Source organism: Idiotropiscis lumnitzeri, chromosome 20 (genome assembly GCF_059441095.1).
Source record: "Idiotropiscis lumnitzeri isolate Australia: NSW breed Sydney's pygmy pipehorse chromosome 20, RoL_Ilum_1.0, whole genome shotgun sequence".
NCBI classification, from domain to species: domain Eukaryota; kingdom Metazoa; phylum Chordata; class Actinopteri; order Syngnathiformes; family Syngnathidae; genus Idiotropiscis; species Idiotropiscis lumnitzeri.
This window is the reverse complement of record NC_142410.1, coordinates 2,017,678-2,036,739: the sequence shown is the minus strand read 5'-3', so window position 1 is coordinate 2,036,739 and position 19,062 is coordinate 2,017,678. Positions and strand designations below refer to the sequence as shown.

Sequence of the window (19,062 nt, the reverse complement as noted above, 5' to 3'; positions counted from 1 at the left end):
AATGCTCGACCATGTTCACCAGCTTGTCGCTAACTTTATCTGTTTGCTGTTTGGTGCTAAGAGTGAGCAGTGTTCTAACAAGGCCTTTCTATCTGAACACTTTAATCCACGACAAGCTGATTTGCAGCATATTTAATATAACTGTAGATTCATATATATGGTTGCATTATTTGACAATACATGAAGGTGGGTGAGAGTTTGGTGCTCTAAAATGTGTCTTTATACAACATTGATGTTCAAGACCACAATGGAAAAACAACATAATACAAATCATACGGATCCCCTATAGTCCATTAGATTTGCAATTTTTTTTTTCTTAAAAAAACTTCCATTCATTTTCTATACCGTTAACTTATATACTATTGACCAACTTGGATTAATTAACAGTCAATCAGACGGTTAAAATACAATAATGTGTTTCAATTTTAAATTCCGTCTATTCAAGTTTTGTCCTTAAAATTAAAGAAATAGCTGTGAATAACCCTTGCTCTTATATGTAATGACTAATGCTGGCATATTATGTATATTTATTATGTACATTATGTTTATTTTTAATTAATTTCACAGTGCTAATAATTCTGAAACACCCTGTATGTAAATATAGCATCAAATATATTGTAATCTTATCTCAAATATATTGCTAATTGTAAAACTGTTCATTGTTTTGTGTATGTGAGGGCAGTGACAGTGAAGTAGTGGGTGACGTCAATTGAGAGGGGACAAGCCAGGTTAGGGAAGAATGGCTTGGGCAGTTAGACTGAATATGGAGAGTGTGGGCGTGAGTTGTGGCCAGCAGCAGCTCCTGTGTAAAGGTGTTTTATTTGCTGTCATTTTGGTTATTAAAACGAACAGATGAGTGCATCCTTGACCATTACGACATAATTGTATTTACTGTTGTGAACTCAAAGACACTCAGCAGTGCATAGAAAACAGAAACAACAACAGAGAGAATGTAAGACCTTGCGTCCAAGCCCCTGTCAGAACAGGGAAATAGAATTCTGACCAGCCAAGTTCCTGGCAGGAGCCTCATGTGGATGCAAGGGGGAACAGCTCACTCAGAAGAGAAAACCCGAAGTAAGGAAGAAACTGCAGAGATGAACAGATCAGTGCCACGACCAAAGTCGGTGTACGGAAGGTGAACATCCTGTGGCGGTTCGGTGAACCGTGAGGCGGGAAAATAGGACCCAAGAGCAACCGGGGTGAGGTGAACAGGGTTTATTGAATGAGAAGGCAGGGGAGCAGCACGATCGGGAACCGGGACTGGGAAGCTGGGAGTGGAGCGGCGCGGCGGGTCGGACGAGGTGGCGGAAGCGAGGATCGGCTGGCAGGCGGCGGGCGCTGGTTGCGGGAGGCGGCCTGGTGGCGAAGCAGCGGGAGCAGCGCGGGGAAGGTGGGCACTGGGAGCTCGGGTTCGGACGGCTGGAGGGGGAACAAGCAGACACGAAAGTCAGACGGGCGTGAGCTTCGACACGATCAGGCGAGCATGAAGCGTGCAGAGACATGAGCCAATACCACGTAAGGTCACGGGATAATCCGGCGTCTGGCTCCTGGCGAGGCTGGGTCTTATCCCGGTGGTGATTGCTGCTGATGAGCGGCAGGTGTGCAGGAGCCGACGCCCTCTCGAGCCGGAGGCGTGCCTGGCTGGAAACTGCCGGAGAACTGAAAACAATAATAACTTCGCCAGGCCCCCCAAACCCTAACCACCACACATCCGTCACAATGTGGTGCAGGATCAACCTCCACATGGCACATGGAGAAGAGTCAATGGTGGAACAAGATAACCACAGCATGACAGTTGTCCACCTGAGCCATCAGGATGGAATCCGGAGATAGCCAGCGGGCTATCTGAAAGAGCTTGCTTGCACGAAAAGTGAGTAGTGGTCACAGCCAATGAGAGCATACAGCAGGACAGGTAAAAACCTACCTGGATTCCACCTTCGACCACGGTATGACGGTTAACATCTTGTAACTGCTGACAGGTTGGCCAACTACTTCAGTGGACAATACAATACAATACAATTTTATTTTTAAAGCGCATTTCACAACAGATGGAGCTGTAACAAAGCGATTTCCATATGGTGTAATATAAACACGAATTAAAACACATAAACGCATTTACAATAGATACCAGAAGAACAGCAGAACAGCGACAGTCTTATGTTGAGTCGAAAGCAATTTATTATATAGTGGGGGAGGGACAGATCATGTCAGGGCCAAAGCAGGGGAGATTGCTGCTTGATGTTTATTTTTTTTTACACTTAGAATCAATCACACTTTTAGAATCAAACATACATATGTAACAAATATAGACCAAATTCTCAGGTATATATTTTGTATGTAATTTTCAGATTTTGTGTCAGCGCACAGTTATGTATGATCAATCAAATATAGAGTGTTGTTGCCCCACCATCGTGTATCTTGTCTCACAATATGGGATAAGATTTTACACTGGATTTTGCATCTCGTTGAACAAGGACAAAATTATTGTTGTTCTGCTTTTTTTTTTTTTTTATTCGAAAGTGAACCTTGAAGTCTGCTAAAGAAAATGTTTATCACTGATCTTGGAAAATAAATCATTGGCAGATCCATTGAACAAACTTCAATGTCAAATATTCCACAGTCAGCACTGGATTAAAGTCCTTAGAAAATGCACCTTGGCCGCAGCTCTTAACCTCAGATGCCTTCCTTAAACTGAAAATTTGAAACATCCGAACAATCCTGACAAACAAATGTCCTCACTGTGAAGGTGAAGGTGGACTCTTAAGACGCTGACAAGGGAAAATCGGGGTTGAGCAGGGGTTTATTGTGACCGGCAAGTAACAACCACAATTCAATAGGCAAGATATCTTGCTATCAATCTTATTGCAATAATTGGGTATCTATAATTACTGTCGTCGAGAGAGGATAACGAAAAACGCTGGTGGATCAAACTCACACCAGGAAATCAAAATGAGAAACAGAAATAGCTTGCAACGCAAGAAGACCGAAAACGACAATTGCTTGCCACCAAAGGGCAAGGTGAATCCAAACACAAAACGAGAAAGAAAAGCGAGCCGAGGAATAGCTGGATGCAAAGTAACCAAAACACACAAATACCATACACGGAACAAACGTGGCGGGAACTATAGCAAAGGCACATGAACGAGAGCAATGTTGGTCAATAATCCGACGCTTCATTGAGCGCAGCTGCGTGGCTCGTGAGCGCGTCTCGCTCGCGGCCGGGTCCCAGGATCGCGCGCCGTCTGAACACGCCCACTCAGCTGCAACGAAAACAGACGGATCGTGACACTCACTAGTCAGACTCATGACCCAAATGGCAGTTCAGGAATCTGGAGTCACTGATAGTGCCATGGTGCATTCGCCTGATTTGTGTGCGGGTAGTGTGGGATCGGTTACCACTCTGTGACGGTGTCTCCGTCTGTCCTGCGACTGGCTGGCGACCAGTTCAGGGTGTAGTGTGCCTTTCGCCCGTAGTCAGCTGGGATAGGCTCCAGCACCCTCCCGCGACCCTGTACAGGATAAGCGGTGTGGATAATGACATGACATCAGAAATCTGTAACAGTAGAGTGATAGATGCTGTACAAATTGAATAATGATAAATGCTTTGCATTTAGCTGTGGATGTACAGCATTCTTTAGAATTAAGAATAATTAGAGATACATAGATACTAATGTAACTGCCATGTAAGCTAAGCAACTTGCTTAACTTGGGCGGTGAAGTAAATACAAGGTTTAAGCATTTGTTGTTCATCATTTTGGCCATACAATACAACACAACTTGCTGTAATAAAACGCTTTCCGTATGGTGTAATATAAATTAGTGGAAAATTGCACCACAAATTAAAACACATAAACAATACATACCAGAAGAAGAGCAACAGTCTCGGTAAGCTAAAGAATAAAAATGTGTCTTCAAACGGGTTTTAAAAGTGGACAGAGAGGGGGCTTGCCTCACATTTGACTGGAGGTCATTCCATGGGGAAGGATGGGCAACAGAAAAGGCACGATCCCCCCTGAGGCTGTGCTCAGCAGCATGTGAGACCTGAGGCAGCGTGCAGGTGTGTAGGGGTGGAGGAGCTCAGAGAGGTACGCTGGGACGAGGCCATTTAAAGATTTGAAGATGAACAGAAGTATCGTAAAGCAAACTCTAAAGTGCACTGTGAGCCAGTGAAGAGAGGCTAAGGTTGGGGTTATGTGATCCGTCTTCCCAACTTCAATTAAAATACGATCAGCAGCATTTTGCACCAGTTGGAGGCGCTTGAGGGAGGACTGGCTTGCTCCAAAGTAAAGTGCATTAGAGTAATCTAGCCTAGATGTAACAAAGGCATAGATTACTGTTTCTAAGTGCTGCTGGGAAAAGAAAGGGCTTCACTTTAGCCAACTGCCTAAAATGAAAGAAGCTGGATCGAACAACAGCACTCATTTGTCAACCTAATTTAAAATAATTGTCCAGTTTGGCGGCACGGTGGATGACTGGTTTGCACGATGGCCTCAAAGTGCAGAGGTTGTGGGTTTGATTCCGGCTCCGGCCTTCCTATGTGGAGTTTGCATGTTCTCCCTGTGCCTGTGTGGGCTTTCTTCGGGTCCTCCAGTTTCCTTCCGCATTCCAAAAAATGCATGGTAGGTTAATTGAACACTCTAAATTGCCCGTAGGTATGAGTGTGAGCGCGGATGGTTGTTCGCTTATGTGTGCCCTGCGATTGGCTGGCAACCAGTTCAGGGTGTCCTCTGCCTACTGCCCGAAGACTTCTGGGATAGGCTCCAGCGACCCTTGTGAGGAAAAGCGGTACAGAAAATGGATGGACGGATGGATGTCCAGTTTGAAACTCAGGTTTGTGACTGTTGGCTTTAGATAAGATGCCAGGAGGCCAAGCTCAACAGGTTTGGAAGAAGAAGGGCTACTGGGACCGAACACCATAACTTCTGTCTTCTTTTCATTGAAATTCAAGAAATTCTCTACCCCCAGATTTTGATTTCCTCTAGGCAGGACAAAAGTGGTCTCTTGCACACGTGCAGATTGTTTCAAGTATCCCTTAACTGTAAGCACAGACACATTTGAAAATATATTTCAATAGACAACCGTTTATTCAACAGCCATCCAGTTTGTGCTTTATCTCCCTTACTAATAAACACAGAGACTCCAAAGCCACTTCTACTTCACAACAGTAGGGGGAGTAGTCCAAAAAATCAATAATTCCTTCTCGCTACTTAAGACATGATCTGTTTTGTCTTTGCTCTCTGACACCCCCCCCACACACACACATGCTTCACATGTACATATACTAAAATGAGGGTTTTGCATTCACGTGCAGAAGTGGGGGGGTCGTTCAAAGGACAGAAACACACAGGCAGTCTCTCGTCTGCCCTTAACTTAAACCTCCCCCCACCCAAACATACACGCACACACACACCTCTTCTCCTCTTGTTCCCCTCTGGCCTCAACTTAAACCCTCACCCCAATCTTACCCCAGCCATCACAACCTAGTCTACCCCCTACACTTCCAACAGTCGTTTCCCCATTACCTATCATACACCCACCTCCACACACACGCACATATTCAAACACTCATTTACATATACTGACAATCTTTCTGATACGTTATGCCCTAAATGCTTAAACACATTGCTCACGACTGAATCTGTCGACATTTTTTTTGGTATCTTTCCGAACGATGGCATGTGTGAATGCGCCTGTTATACAGTAGAATCAAAGTTCTGAATCGTGAATGACAAATCAACTGACTAATGTGTTTACGTGCAGGCTCAACCAGCATGGATTGGCCTGAATTGTAAATAAAACGTTGAAAAATTGTGTTTTAAAAAAAATAATGCTGTATAACACAGCTGATACACATTATAAAAAGGCAACTACAGTACATACCTCAACCTACTGGAGATGTCTAAAGCTGGTCTCATTTCTTTTAGCCAAAACACTGAGTTTTTTTAATTGAGAATTCATTAACTAAAGTATATAATACAAAGGGTTTAAAATGTGAGGCAAAGGTCGAAAGGGATTTTCTTTTTTAGCTGCGTAGTTTTTAAGTAGCACCTATCTTGTTAAAATTGCCATTTGTATTTAGAGACAAATCATAGAAGGTAACAAAAATAAATATTAGCCAGATGGCATCACTTCATTGCTTCATTTGAAAAGAAATTCTTATATTTAAGTGAAAGGTGTTTAGATATGCATTTGATTCAAAGCTGACACTAAAAGGTAAAAAGAACAAAGTTTAAAAAAAAAATAAAGCGTCTTTTGTGATGTGATTCTGAAAAAAAAATAAAGTGAAATACAATAAGAAATGTTTTTCTGTGGCAAAAGTTTCGAGGGTCATTTGGTCAGTGAGAACAACAAGCACCTGTGGTTAAATTTTACAAGGTGCAAACACATCAGCCAAATGGAAGATTGCTGCACGCACGCTCTCAGACACACACAGACACACACCCTCGCACACACACACTTACAGCCAGCTGTTGTTAGCGAGCCCTGTGCGAGAGTTCATGATGGTGAAGACACGGCAGGGGGCTGCGACCTCCACACACTGCAATCTGATAGTGGAGGCAGGGCGGGAGGCCTCGGGATGTGTCTGATGTTGAACTTTATTCTGGGCCTCACTTTCAGTTTAGAAAACTCGAAACAGTGTATGAAAAGGTCACATGATTGAGTTATTTTTTTCAAAAGTGTAGAAAAATTAAATGAACCTGGCAAACACCAACAGTTACAGGTAAAGTGTTAGCCGTGCTCTCAAATTCTGTTTGTTTGTTTTTTTTTGCTCAGTTTCCCCATTTTAAGGTTGTCAAACAAATGCAATTATCTGACAATGATAACCCAAAATGTAAAAATGGATTTTGAAAATGGTAATTTGTTGTATTAAACAAAAAAAAATTGAAATTTACCTGCGTGAAAACATTTTTGTGACCTTCAGGAAGGGTCGTCGCTGTGCGCTTGGGACAATTTCTGCTGGCCACTCCTCGGAAGGTTCACCATTGTTTCATGTTTTCTCCATTTGTAGAAACCACTGTCACCGTGTTTCACTGGCATCCTAAAGCTTTTGGAAAGGCTTTGTGTAACTCTTTCTAGACTGACAGATGTCACATTCTGTTTCTCATCTGTTCTTGAATTTCTTTAGATTGTAGCATTTAGTTGCAAGTTCTTTTCGATGATTTGGCAGTTTTGGATGACCTAGCTTCTCTTGAAATGTCCGTCTTGAAATTCACCTTGCAAGTGTATCTGCAATTAAATCCACACTTTCCCCACCTGTGGCGATTGTGGTTTAAAAAAAAAATAGCAAGATTATATTTTACAGTTTCAAACAGTTAGTGTTGTGCGCGCCTCCCAGCGAACGCTGGGAGTTGCGAGGTGGACCCCAAAATCGCAGACACAGCAAGATGTGGATTTACAAGGGTATTTATTATTACTAATGGAATATATCTTCCAATCAGTACAATCAGGGTGCCGACAACTAGTGAACTAAACGCGCTGGCGGAAAGGTCGCGCCAGGAAAGAGGGAACTGACGGCAAAACAGAATGGCCGAGTGGTCTAAGGCGCCGCGTTCAGGATCCAGTCTCCCCAGGAGGCCTGGGTTCGAATCTCGAATTTTATGGGGAATTAGCTCAAATGGTAGAGCGCTCGCTTAGCATGCGAGAGGTAGCGGGATCGATGCCCGCATTCTCCAATATTAGGCTGCCAGGATGGCCGAGTGGTCTAAGGCGCCGCGTTCAGGACCCAGTCTCCCCAGGAGGCCTGGGTTCGAATCTCGAATTTCCCCATTGTGGGACTAATAAAGGGAATATTATTATTATTATTATTATGAAAGCACTTGCAAAAGGCAAGGAACAAAGAACATAAATTGCTTACCGCTGAAGGGCAAGAGGTAGCCAAATGAGCGAACGAGAAACAAAAGGAGAGTAGCCTTAGCTTGATACAAACGAGGAAACACAAAGCGTCAACTGCAAATGCAGAGCGAGAACAAGATACGAGATCGAGACGTGGGATCATGAGTCGTGAGCGATGAAGCAATATTCCGACGCTGAGGAGTCCGTTCCCTCGGCTTATGTAGAGCGGTAATCATGGCGTTGATGTGAGTCTGGTACGCAACCGGTGGGCGCGTCTGTTCCGCTAGGGCGGCATGAATCGAGGAGGTAAGTGGCTGGAGGGAAACGCCCACTCAGCTGGAAAAACAATAACAAAGAGACACGGCATGACAGGACGGATCATGACAGTACCCCCCCCTTAACGGACGCCTCTTGGCGGACCACCTGGTTTTGACGGGTGTGCTGCGTGGAAGTCTCGGATGAGGGATGGACCCAGGATCCAGGAGCGGGGAACCCATTGACGTTCCTCCGGGCCGTAGCCTTCCCAGTCGACCAGGTATTGAATTCCTCTCCCCCTGCGCCTAGAGTCCAGGATTTCACGTACCGTATATACTGGGCCACCATCGATGACCCTCGGAGGCGGAGGTGGGGTGGTTGGAGGAGCCATGGGAGAAGACGACACCGGCTTGAGCAGGGACACGTGGAAGACCGGATGGATCTTCATGGTGGGAGGTAGTTTGAGCTTGACGGATACCGGGTTGAGGACAGCTTCCACCTCGAACGGGCCTATGAATCGTGGTCCCAGCTTGCGGGAGGTTCCGGCCAGGTTGAGGTCCCGGGTGGACAGCCACGCCTTGTCCCCCACCTTGTAGACTGGGGCGGGGCGGCGGTCGGCGATCCGCCGATTCCGTTCGGCGGTGCGGGACAGGGCTGCCCTGGCGTCCCTCCATACATGGTGTGCCCTCTTTAGGTGTCCCTGGATAGAAGGGACCTCCTCTACCCCCGCTTGAGTGGGAAAGAGCGGGGGCTGGTACCCGTAGGCAGTCATGAAGGGCGAGCGCCCAGTGGCAGAGGAAATCAGGGTATTGTGGGCGTATTCTACCCAAGGCAACTGGTCGGCCCACGAGGACGGACGACCGAGGCAGACGCACCTGAGAGCCGCTTCCAAGTCCTGGTTCGTTCGCTCGGACTGGCCGTTGGTCTGGGGGTGGTATCCTGACGACAGGCTGGCTGTGGCCCCCAGGGACTGGCAGAAGCGTTTCCACACTCGCGACACGAACTGCGGCCCCCGGTCGGACACCAGGTCGGAGGGAATGCCGTGAAGCCTGAAAACATGGAGAATGAGTAAATCGGCTGTTTCCAGCGCTGACGGAAGTTTCGGCAGGGCGACGAAGTGGGCGGATTTAGAAAAGCGGTCGACAATGGTAAGTATGACCGAATTTCCCTTGGAGACCGGTAGGCCTGTTACAAAGTCCAGTGAAATGTGCGACCAAGGTCGCGGGGGAACGGGCAGAGGGTGTAGAAGACCCGCCGGAGGTTGATGGGAAGCCTTGCTTGAGGCACGAGGCGTGACAGGCCTTGACAAAGTCCTTGATGTCCCTGCCCATCGCGGGCCACCAGAAGCGTTGACCGATAAGGCCATGGGTTCGTCGAGACCCGGGGTGACAAGCCACCCTGGACGAGTGCCCCCACTCGAGGACCTCTGCTCGATATCGGGGCGGCACGAACAGCCGTCCAGCTGGGCATCCGGGTGGGGCGTTGGCGTTGTCCTGCGCTCTTCGTATCCGTTGCTCCACCTCCCACTGCAGACCTCCCACCAGGCGGTGTCTCGGCACCACGCAGTCGGGTTCCGACTCCTCCTCTGCCGGGTCATGGATGCGCGACAGCGCATCTGGCTTGGTATTCCTGGAGCCTGGGCGGTAGGTCATGGTGTAGTTATAGCGGCTGAGGAGTAGGGTCCAACGCGCCAACCGAGGGTTGAGTCTTTTAACAGAGCGGATGTATGATAAATTTTTATGGTCAGTGAAAACGGTGAATGGTTCGGTGGTACCCTCCAACCAGTGTCTCCACTCCTGGAGTGCCAAGACCACGGCCAGTAGTTCTCGGTTCCCCACATCATAGTTGGCTTCGGCGGGTGTTAGTCGGCGTGAGAAGAAGGCGCAGGGGTGGAGTTTCTGGTCGACCGGGCTTCGCTGGGATAGGACCGCCCCCACTCCCGAATCCGAGGCGTCCACTTCTACAACAAAAGCATAAGCAGGATTAGGATGACGCAGAACTGGGGGTCTCGTGAAGGCCCGTTTTAAATTGTCAAAAGCGGCTTGGGCCTCTGGGTTCCACGCGAAACGGGTTTTAGTAGAAGTTAGGCGAGTAAGGGGTAACGCTTGGTGACTGTAGTTTCTGATGAAACGGCGGTAGAAGTTTGCGAATCCTAAGAAACGCTGTAATTGTTTACGGGTGGTGGGTACCGGCCACTCCACCACCGCGCGGGTCTTGGCCGGGTCGGCCCTAATCTGCCCTTCCTCAACGATAAACCCCAGGAATTGAACGGAATTTTGGTGAAACTCACATTTTTCGGCCTTGACATAAAGCTTGTTCTCTAGCAACCGCTGCAACACGGCCCGGACGTGTTGCTGATGCTCTTCGAGGGAGCGGGAAAAAATCAAAATATCATCGAGATAGACAAAGCAGAAAATGTTCAACATGTCTCTTAGCACGTCGTTGATTAGACTTTGGAATACCGCGGGAGCATTGGACAACCCGAAGGGCATAACCAGGTACTCGAACTGCCCTAGGGGCGTCTTAAAGGCGGTCTTCCACTCGTCCCCCGCCCGTATCCTCACCAAGTGGTATGCGCTACGTAAGTCTAATTTGGTAAATACGGCAGCCGATTGCACTGGGGCGAACGCGGAGTCTAGGAGTGGCAGCGGATAGCGATTCTTAACCGTTATGGCGTTCAGTCCCTTGTAATCGACCACAGGCCGCAAGGTCTTATCTTTTTTCTCCACGAAGAAGAGACCGGCCCCTACCGGGGATTTAGAGGGTCGGATCAAACCGGCTGCGAGGGACTCGGTTATATAATCCTTCATCGCGGTTCCCTCGGGATGAGAGACCTGATATAGGCGCGCTGACGGCAGGGTCGCGTTGGGCAGGAGATCGATGGCGCAATCATATGGGCGGTGCGGGGGTAAGGACTTGGCGTTGTCCTTGCTAAAAACGGCTCGTAGGTCGTGGTAGGCTTGGGGCACGTTTTCTAAGTTTATGACTTCGGGGGGAGCGGGCCGGCCCCTTAACCCTTCCTCTGCCGAACGCAGGCAGTGGGCATAACAATAGGGGCTCCAATTCTCGATGGCCATTCGCCCCCAATCTATCTCCGGGTTGTGCGCTTTCAGCCACGGTATCCCGAGGACGACCGGTGCCGCTCTAGACGGCATGACTAAAAATGATCGTTTTTCGATATGGTTGCCCGATATTTTTAGCGTAAGTGGCTGTGTTACCCGTCGGATATCCGCCAGCAGGCGCCCGTCAAGATCGCACACTCTCTCGGACTCGTCTAGTTCCGCGACCGAACAACCCAATTCTGTTACTAAACCAGAGTCAATGAAGCAGTCATCTGCGCCCGAGTCGATCAAGGCGCGGATCCGGATGCTGGTGTTCAGTCCCGTAATCTCCCCGTCCACCTCCAGTCTCACGATGTCCTTAGAATCTATGCCCCCCTGTCCATGGTGATCGGGGTTGGAGTTCTCCTCCCCGGTGCTGAAGGCGACGGGGTGGTCGGCGGCTGACTTACATTGGTCGGTAGGTGTCGGACGAGCAGTCCGGCGCGGCGGTCGAGTCGGGCATGATGACACCTGGTGTCCCGGTTGTCCGCAATAGAAGCAGGCTCCCGAGCTGCGCCGTCGTCGTCGCTCCTCCGAGTCGAGTCGCCCGGCCCCCAGCTGCATCGGCTCATCGGCGGGCGGCGGTGCTAGGAATCGGGGGGGCGTAGGCTCGCCGCGGCGCTGCTCCGCTCCCCTCTCTCGGCGGCGCTCTCTCAGGCGGTTGTCTAGACGTATTGCCAGGCTGATGAGCTCCTCTAGCGTGGCCGCGTCCTCGCGGACGGCAATTCATCCTTCAGGGCCGAGTTTAGACCGCGGCGAAACACGGACCTCAGCGCGCAGTCGTCAAATCCGCTTTCCGCTGCGCGAATGCGGAAGGCTATGGAGTAATGTGCCACCGAGCGAGTCCCTTGTGTACAGTACAAGAGTTCGGCCCCGGCCTCTTTTCCCCGGAGCGGGTGATGAAACACCCGCTGGAATTCGGTTAGGAAAGCGGGGAACGACGAGCGAATCTCCGGACGGGCATCGCTCACGGCCATGGCCCACGCTCTCGCTTGGCCAGTCAAGAGACTCATCATAAAAGCTATTATTCATGGGCGTAAGTGAAGGGCTGCTGATCGAAAATTAAACGGCAGTGATGGATAAAATGTCCACAGTGGCCGGGTTCCCCCCCGTAGCGGGGTGGGTGGGGTAGGTTAGGTTCGCGACCAGAAAAAACGGGGGGGCTCGGGTCGGCCCCTGTCGCCGGCTGCGAACAGAGCGCCCCTATACGGACGTCAACATTCTCCAAGCGGTGGGCTAACAGGCCGACTGCGTCGCGGAGCGTCGCGAGCTCAGCCTCCTGTTGTCCCGTCCTCCGTCCCTGGCTGGCCAAAGCGTTTAGGATCTTATCTGTGTCTGCAGAGTCCATGGTCGGAATATTCTGTTGTGCGCGCCTCCCAGCGAACGCTGGGAGTTGCGAGGTGGACCCCAAAATCGCAGACACAGCAAGATGTGGATTTACAAGGGTATTTATTATTACTAATGGAATATATCTTCCAATCAGTACAATCAGGGTGCCGACAACTAGTGAACTAAACGCGCTGGCGGAAAGGTCGCGCCAGGAAAGAGGGAACTGACGGCAAAACAGAAAGCGCTTGCAAAAGGCAAGGAACAAAGAACATAAATTGCTTACCGCTGAAGGGCAAGAGGTAGCCAAATGAGCGAACGAGAAACAAAAGGAGAGTAGCCTTAGCTTGATACAAACGAGGAAACACAAAGCGTCAACTGCAAATGCAGAGCGAGAACAAGATACGAGATCGAGACGTGGGATCATGAGTCGTGAGCGAGGAAGCAATATTCCGACGCTGAGGAGTCCGTTCCCTCGGCTTATGTAGAGCGGTAATCATGGCGTTGATGTGAGTCTGGTGCGCAACCGGTGGCGCGTCTGTTCCGCTAGGGCGGCATGAATCGAGGAGGTAAGTGGCTGGAGGGAAACGCCCACTCAGCTGGAAAAACAATAACAAAGAGACACGGCATGACAGGACGGATCATGACAGTTAGGACTTCCGGGTGTGTCGATTCCGCATAGCGCTGCCCCCTAACGAGTGAGTATCCAATCACAAGCCGCGTTCATAACCTTCAGCATAAGGCCAGCGAGAAGACCTTACTGTATCAACTCGTGATCTGATTGGCTATCGCAACTGTCAATCAACTCTGAAAGCTTTGATAGAACAGATGCCCGCACGATTGTATGTGAAGGCCTCGGACGAATAATGCGTGCTACTGGTATTGTGAAATCTGCTTGGCAACAAGAGCTAGCTGAATTCTGATTGGATAAAAACTCAAACTAAAATTACAACACTATGATATAATGTGACATCAATGTGAAGAATATGGTGATGATTTCTTGATTATGTTAGGCCAGCAGAGAAGGCCTTAAGTGCCCACCACTGTATTTAAGTGATTTCTTGGTTGAGTAGGGCTGGAGGGAATTGGGCTTGGTAAGGTCAGTTCACTGACCTCAGTCATCCCCCAAAATTTGATTAGCCACAGTTAATTTATGATTTAACAAGACCGGCAAGACATTTTTACACAGGGCCCTGAGCTTTGAATACTGTATGTTTTTCCTCCTTATTAGATAAAATCTTCCTTTAAAAATGGCATCTGCTGTATACTTGGGTTATCTTTACGTTCATATTAAAAGTGGGCCAGTCATTTTTCACGGCAGTGAAATTAATGACCAGTTGAAAAACTGCCACGTTAATGGGCTGGTGGGTTTGGATTTTGGTTTGCTGATGGTCATTTTGATCAGCATTTTGTTTTTGGCCCTTATTGACATTTACTTCCGGCATTGAATGAATGTTGTCATTAAATTAATTTTAATCACTGTGATATGATTACGTTTTTCCTTTGTATTATAATTTATGCATCTGTGTTTTATACTACAGTAGGTCACGATCCATGCGGGCGGAAAAGCAATTATACAGGAGAAGGAATTTGCCCGACTGTTAAAATGTGAATAAATACTTTGAGTCTAGAAACATTAATTTAAGGAAATTAAAAATACCTCATTGTAGGGTGGATTCACAATGGGCCATAGCAGGTATACTGCATCTTGATTTCATTAGTCCTCCCTCCCCTGTCCATCACTGGGCAGCCCTTACTATTGAAAGACATTTCCTTTTCCGACAAGTGCACTTTTTCCAATACAGATTATAACTTGGTGTCAGGTTTTGGTTGTAGTGTACAGGGACCGGCACAGTGGCCGCCTGATTAGCATGATGGCCTCTTAGTGAGACACAACATTGGTCGTGGGTTCGATTAAGGCTCCGGCCATCCTCTGTGGAGTTTGCATGTTCTCCCCCCGCCTGCGGGGGTTTTCTCCCACATTCCAAAAACATGCATGGCAGGTTGATTGGACACTCTAAATCGCCCCTAGGTATGAGTGTGAGTGCGGATGGTTGTTCGTCTTTGTGTGTCCTGCGATTGGCTGGCAACCAGTTCAGGACGTCCCCTGCCTACTGTCCGAAGATAGCTGGGGTAGGCTCCAGCACCCCCCGCAACCCTTGTGAGGAGAAGCGGTACATATAATGGATGGATGGTTGTAGGTGGACCCAAATGAGGGGAGTGGTTTTAGGAATTTAAAAGGCAAACAAAGAACTAGGAAAATCAAAAATATCAAAGTACAAGACAAGGATCAATGTAACAAACAAAAAACAAACGGCCTCAACTTGCAACAGAATACATGGATAACTGACGTGGACAAAGAAACAGGGGACTAAATACAAGAAAATTAACGGTACAACGGGGAACACCTGGACAAGACGCAAAGGTTTAGAGGGAGCAGATTGGTCAACACGAGGGAATGGGACGACAGAGGTGGCTACAATAAGCTTTAATGAGAGACATTGGAACACAAGGAAAATCATGAAACAAAATATCCATCCATCAGTAGACAGGGTACACCCTGAACTGTCTGCCAGCCAATCGCAGGGTACGCATAGACGGACAACCATCCGTGCTCACACTCTTCCTTCGGGGCAATTTAGAGTGACCAATAAACCAGACATGCATGTTTTTGGAATGTGGGAGTAAAGCGGAGTACCCGGAGGAAACTCATGCAGGCAGGGGAGAACACGCAAACTCCACACAGGAAGGCTGGAGCTGTAATCGAACTATGTGCTATGAGGACATGAAACTAAATACTAAACGCAAAATTGACAAACACAGACCATGACACTTTGGCATGAAAGTTGCCATGCCTCCAACAAGTCAGCAACATTGTAAGCCCACTGTGCCTACTACTCAAATTCCAAAAGAGTGTGAATGGTTTTCTTTCAAGTTTACGTTTACACACACACGTGTAATGTACAGTGACATTTGCAAACATGACAGAAAATGCCATTATAAAATTAAAAACAAAAAACACTATTATTGTAAAAATGAAAGACAATGCAACAGTAATTTCGTCTAAATAAAGTCACCGTACCAAACAACAAGGAATAGTCAAAATCCCAGTTGTGACTTGAATCCACAATTCGTGTCTTCGGAGGCCAGTGCCTTATCCAATAGGGTTGTGGGACACAAATTGGCAGAAAATGTTTTAAGATTATCCACTCTTTACCACCAAGGGAAGTCCCAGTATAAGACAAGGATAGCCAACAACACAAATAGGATTTGAGAAAACCGGTGCCTCATCCCTGAGGCCAATGGGACACAAACTCACAGAAGATCTTTGAAGAAAATCCACTGGTAACCACCTAGGGAATACTCAAAAGGGACTACTGAACAACGAGTAAAAGCCATCACCCAAAATTGGTCTTGAAGCCAGAATACTTTGTTTCGGAGAGCAATGCCTTGTCTATTAGGCCACTGGGAAACACGTTAGTGGGAAATGCTTTAAGACAATCCTTCGTTAATAACCTAGGGAAGGTGCAACATACACAGAATCGAAAAACAAGGAAATGCCAACACCACAGGTAGGACTTGAACCCAAAATCCCTGGTTGTGGAGGGGATTGCCTTGTCCATTAGGCTACTGGGACACGAATCAGCCGCAAATGTTTTAAGACATTCCATCAGTAATAACCAAGGGTAGGCGTAACAGACAGAACCGAACAAGGAAAAACCAAGACCCCAAACGGGACTTGAACAGACAATAGCTGGTTAAGTAGGCCAGAGGATTGTCCGTTACGGCCACTGTGACAATGATTAGCTATGAATGCTTTAAGGCAATCCATCAGTAAGACACAAGGGCGCAAAACCCAAATACTGAACAACAAGGAAAAGACAACGAAGTCACAAAGCCAGAATCCCTGTTTTAGGAGTACAGGGGCTTGTCCATTAGGCAAAAGGGACACAAATTAGCATTGGATACTATAAAGTAATCCATCAGTTATAACTGCGGTCAGGCGCAAAAGCCAAATTACCGAACAACAAGGAAAAGCAGACATCCCAGATGGGACTCGAACCCATAATCCGAGGTTTAGCAGGTTGTCCAATGGGACATAAATCACAGGTGTATGTTTTAAGAGAATCGATCAGTAATAAGCAACGGAAGCAAAAGCCAAAGTACCAAACAACCAGGAAGAGCCAACATCCCAGATGGTTGTTGAAACCAAGATCCCTGTTGTAGGAGGCGAGGGCCTTCTTCATTGCGCACCTGGAATTCTGTGAATGTTTTAAGACAATCCATCAGTAATAACTGCGGGAAGGCGCAAAAGCCACAGTTACGAACAACAAGGAAAAGCCGAGACCCCAGAAGGGACTTATACACACTATCCTTCATTTAGGAGGCCAGTGCCTTGTATATTAGGCCACTGGGACATAAATTAGCTCTGTATTTTGAAGACAATCAACCAGTTTCAATCAAGGGGAGGCACAAAAGTCACAGAACCACACAACAATGAGAAGGCACCACAACTGAACAACAAAGCAACGCCAAAATACCAGATGGAACTTGAACCCACAATGCTTTGGAGGCCAGTGCCTTTTCCATTAATCCACTGGGACTTAAATTGACTGTGTATGTTTTACGCCAATACATCAGTAATAACCAAGGGAAGGCGCAAAAGCCACAGTACCGAACAACAAGGAAAAGCCAACAACACAGGAGGGATTTATACACACAATTTCTGTCTTAAGAGATTTGTACCCAGCATTCTTGATTTCAAAGCCCAGTGCCTTGTCCACTAGGCCACTGGGACATAAATTGGCTCCGTATGTTTTAAGGTAATCCATCAGTAATTACAGAGGGAAGGCACTAAGGCCACAGTACCGAACAACAAGGAAAAGCAAAAGCATTAATGGGCTGCATATATTTTAAGACAATCCATCAGTAATAACGGTGGTTAGGTGCAAATGCCACAGTATGGAACAACAAGTAAAAGCCAACATCTGAGCAGAGATTTGTAACCACCATTCTTGGTTTCGGAGCCTTGCCCTTTCACTGGTGCAGGTGGAGAGGGCAGACGCTTGCAGAAATCCACCACCAGCTCTTTGGATTTGTAGGCGGTTCTTCTGACACCAGTCCACAAAACCCTGAGTAACCCCTCTGTACTCCTGATCGTCACCGTCAGTGATGAGGCCGACAATCGCAGCGTCATCAGAAAACCTCTGCAGGTGACAGGGAGTGGAATTGTATTTGTAGTCCGGGGTATAGAGGAACAGTTCCCTGCGGCGCTCAAGTGCTGCAGAGGAGCACATCAGACACACAATCATGTGTTCTCACGTACTGTGGCCGGTTTGTGAGGTAGTCGTGGATCCATATGACGAGGTGGTGGGCCACTCCCGCCTGCTCCAGCTTGTCTCCCAATAGGGTGGGCTGGATGGTGTTGAAAGCACTGGAGAAATCAAAGAACATGATCCTCACAGTGATCCCCGTCTTCTCCAGGTGGGAGAGTGAAGTGTGGAGCAGGTAGATGATGGCATCATCCACACTGATGCCAGGCTGGTATGCGAACTGGAGTGGGTCCATCGAAGAGCTCACCAGGGGGCGCAGATGGACGAGGACCAATCACTCCAGAGTCTTCATCAGATGAGACGTCAGCGCCACTGGTCTGAAGTTGTTGAGCTCCCCTGTTGGGGGGTCTTTGGAACCGGAATCAGGCAGGATGTTTTCCACAGCTGGGGGACTCTGCCCAGCTTCAGGCTCAGGTTGAACATATGCTGGACAATTCCACACTGCTGGTCTGCGCAGGATTTGAGGAGCTGGGAGCTAATCCCATCTGGACCCGCTGCCTTCATCTTCCTCAGCTGGTTCTTCACCTGAGATGTTGTGATGAACAGGGCTGAGCAGGAGGAAGTGGTGGTTGTCTGATGTGGCTGGGAACTGAAGCCTGTGGGGGGAGGAGGGGAGAGAAGAGGGGAGAGAGAGGGGGAGAGAGAGGGGGAGAGAGGGTCTCGTTCGTAGCGGCATGAGGGGTTGATGGGGGCTAAAGCAGCGGACAGGCATCGGATCAAACCTAATGAAAAATAGGTCAACTCATTTACCCACTAAAACCCCCCCCCCCTTCTGGGTCTTTGGTTGGCCGTGGCCTGAGATGGTCTTCAGGCCCCTCCAGACATCCCTGGCATTATTAAACTGCAGCTGTTCCTCCAGCAACATCCTGAAGGACTTTTTCCCCTCTCTGGTCCTCCTTCTCAGCTGATGTTGCACTCTCCTCAGTTCCTCCTTGTCGCCTGTGTTGGAATTTAGTTTTAAATCAATGTTGGAATTTAATTTTAAATCAATGTATACTCAAATTAGCAATCTGACTCCAATTTGTGACCTTACCCAACTCTCACTCATCCAACAATATGCGCGCTCGTTCTGCAATAGAAAGGTATCAGGAAGCCGGCATTTTCACGCACGAGTGGATTTATTCCTAACACGGATTTTCTACATGTGCACCTGGGTCTCGGGTCCCTCTCAATACAACTCTGTACGCCTCTCTTGCCTCCAGCAGACGTACTCT

The 19,062-nt window shown here is 48.0% G+C and overlaps 1 non-coding gene across 1 annotated transcript; it reads left to right on the top strand.

Moving 5' to 3' along the window:
• Positions 1-7,600: 7,600 nt before the first annotated feature.
• trnaa-agc (transfer RNA alanine (anticodon AGC)) lies at positions 7,601-7,673 on the top strand. Its single transcript has one exon. It is a non-coding gene; the product is annotated as a tRNA-Ala (tRNA).
• Positions 7,674-19,062: the final 11,389 nt, after the last annotated feature.